The sequence below is a fragment of the Quercus suber genome, unplaced genomic scaffold (assembly GCF_002906115.3).
Source record: "Quercus suber isolate HL8 unplaced genomic scaffold, Cork oak 2.0 scaffold_614, whole genome shotgun sequence".
In the NCBI taxonomy this organism is placed as follows: Eukaryota; Viridiplantae; Streptophyta; class Magnoliopsida; order Fagales; family Fagaceae; genus Quercus; species Quercus suber.
Window position 1 is genome coordinate 131,916 of NW_027070057.1, and position 3,263 is coordinate 135,178.

General features: G+C 36.8%; 1 long non-coding RNA gene across 1 annotated transcript; it reads left to right on the forward strand.

Annotated features, from left to right (window-relative positions):
• Window positions 1-450: 450 nt before the first annotated feature.
• On the forward strand, window positions 451-2,942 carry LOC136064042 (uncharacterized). Its single transcript, XR_010625687.1, has 3 exons — window positions 451-863; window positions 1,346-1,439; window positions 2,221-2,942. It is a non-coding gene; the product is annotated as an uncharacterized LOC136064042 (long non-coding RNA).
• The last annotated feature ends 321 nt before the right edge of the window (window positions 2,943-3,263 follow it).

The window sequence follows — 3,263 nt, forward strand, 5'->3', positions numbered from 1 at the left end:
CCTCTTCTTAATCTTTTAAAAACAAAGGGGAAATTACACTTACAACCTTAAACTATACATTCGATTACACTTTTCACCTTAAATTTTAATTTTTAGACCAAAATAACAACAAAATTGATAGCAAGGTGCAAACTGTAATACGAGTTATAGTTTAGGATGCTAACCGTGCATTATGAAAGTTTAGGATGCAAAGTGTAATTTGGGGTATAGTTTAAGGTATACAATCACCTCTATTTTTCTTAACTTTTCAGTAAAACAATTTCATATATTTCATATAATGGGTCCGTTTTGACAGCACTTATTTTTGCTGAAATTGAAAACTTGTTGCTGAAAACACTATAGCAAATAATTGGAAAAACGCGGATGAAGTAATTAAACATAGGTACTATAGCAAAGGTGAAAGTACTGTAGCATATAAATACCAAATTTCAACACTTTTTTTCCTTTCCTTCTCCATTCACTCCTCACCATACCCTTGCTAACGCTTGTGCCAAGAGAGTTCCACGCCCACCAGAGTTCCACACCTACATCGGTCCGATGCCGGCGAAGAGCTCAGGTGAGAAATCCACGAGGAAGACAACCCCAGTCCGACGCCGGCGTGTACTCTTCCTTCAAAATAGGGATATCACATCAGAACAGGGATCACACAACTCAGCCTACACCCACCTGCCCCATTCCTTCTTCCCCACAATCCCAAAGAATTCTCAGGTGTCAAGATTGGCCTAATCCAGAGGAAATTTATACTTTGTTAGCTGACATTTTTTTTTCTTTTGGTAACATCCAGAGGAAATTTGTGGGTCAGATTGGCCTAATCTGGGTTCTGATTCATAGATGTTACTGTTAGATGAGTTTTTATTTTTTCGGTATGTGTTTATTCTTAATTTTGATTTTTTGTCTCTTTATTTTGGATGATTTTATAGATTCTGTTTTAATTTCTGATGGTATATGTTTGGATGCAAGCAATTTATGGTTGAAAGTTGAAACCTTTTGCCGTTGATGTATATAATTTGTTTGGCAAGAAGAGGGTTTGGGTTTTGGATCTTCATTTTTTTTTAAAAATTATTTGCTGTAAATTTGTAACAAACGTATGAGAAGAGAAGGGAAGCCTTCTCTTTCAATTTTTTGGTTTTGGTTTTGCGCTGAAAGCTGGGTTCATGAGACTACCTCTGTGAAAATGGAAATTATGGGACCTAGATCTATTGTATGAATATGATTTGTAGACTCACATGGGATTATTTCTTTTGGGTTATGGACAAGGTATAAATTTAGCCTCTCTGTTTCATCTTTCTTTAATGCAAAGATTCTAATGTTTTTGTTAATATGGTGGCCTCTTTTGTTAATTCAGGTACTATGTGCTGATTGGTGGAAAGGTGACAGCGTAATTAGTGGTGGTGCTAACTTAAAGCTCTACATTTCTTCTGGAATTTCTGTGCTGTAAGGTAAAAGCTGTTATTCATACCGCGATAGTTGAATTATGGACTTATAATTGTAAAAGCCATTCTTTTCAAAGCCTGTGTATTCTGATATCTGCTCTCTCCACTCTTCACACCTTCCTCTTCCAATGTCAGTCTCATCTCCATTGCAGCGATAATCTGATGTGGTCCAGTCAATGCAAAGTTCAGTACTTGCATTAAAAGGAAAAAAAAAAAAAAAGTAGATAGGAATTTAATCAATCACCAAGAGTATGAATCACATGGATAAACCGGAGAACATAGGGTTGCCCAGGATTGAAGAGGCAAGGCTTAATAAAGGATTTACTAATGTTGCTTTAATGTTGGGGCTTAATAATTTTTGAACTATTTGTTTTTGTTTGTTGCTTGAGTTGTTCTAGCTTAGTTATATATATTACTGAGAAGAAAAAAGAAATGTGCAAGATCTAAATTTTCATCAACTAATGATTACATGTGGTGGATCTTGGCTACTTTGTTTAGGATACATAGTCGACCCAGAAATTTTGTGATGGCATGGTTGTTGTTGTTGTTTCCTGATGGTGGGTTATTAAAATCTGAAAAATATTCAGAATGATAATTGCACTAGTATCCACAAAATGGAAATGGAATTCATTATTGAGTATTTTGTTTGGTTCTAGTTATTATCCATAGGTAGGTGTTTTGGTAGAAACATTTTTGCTGAAATGATTACTTTCCTGTTGTCTCAAGGAATTGTTTATGCTGCATGCAAAAATGAGCCAATTGTATTAATTATTTTCATATGGTGCAGGAAATTGGTGCTTTGTCTTATGGTTTTTCTGCTGCTTTTCTAATGTCATCCCTGCTCGTTTTAACTTTCTTGTGCAATGACTTTCATTGACATGAGTTGTTCACATGACTTACCCCATCCCTTCTTCCACCTATTCAGTGTGAATTTGCTCAATATATGCAATGCTTTAGCTCTGAAATCTCAAGGTTGAACTAGGGCCATCTCTTGCTTCAGTGTGTGCTGCACAATTTGGATTCCAGCTCTTCAAAGCTGTTTATCAAGGCTCGATCTTCACTTGATGCATGGAGACAGCGTATTACTTCAAAGAACCCTAGAGTTGAAAACTGTTCCACCATTTAGAACTCAGCCAAATGGATGGTTTTAATGTGTGCTATATATGGGGTTATGGTGGAGATGGTATGGGGTTTTATGCGTGCATATTACTTCAAACTCCAAAAGTGCGTTCTATGACCGAACTGAGTGATGAATGGAGATAATTAAATCTCTCCTCTGGACGATGCAGCACTTCAGAAGGCCGAAATTCTCCAATGTGGTACCTCTCCCCTTTATATGGTGCAAGGAACCCTTTCCTCATAGGGTATCCTAAATCAACCAAATAATACTTTCCTGCAAATGAACACGTTATTACATTAGCATTTTCACTATATTAATACATACTTTAATATTGTAATTAGACGGCATATTTACAAACCAGCTAGAGCTTTTGGGAGTTGTAACACTCATTATTGAGGCAGCTTAAAAAAATCCTCGTGTCATGCGCTGACCCTTCCCATCCAACACATGCGAATGTGAACTTCATGTCAAAGTCACATGCGCACATGCAATTTGTTGTGGTGGTCCCCTTCCTACCATAGTACGGGAGCTCCTCATCATCTGGTATGACCACGGGGATGTGGACCCCATCAATCGCACCAACGCAACCCTAACCATTGCCACAAAAATAGCATGTGAAATGAAATACGTGGTATGACTATAAAGATAATTTGAATAAAATCAAGTCAAGATACCAAATTCACAAAGTACCTTGAAATGTGGCCAATATC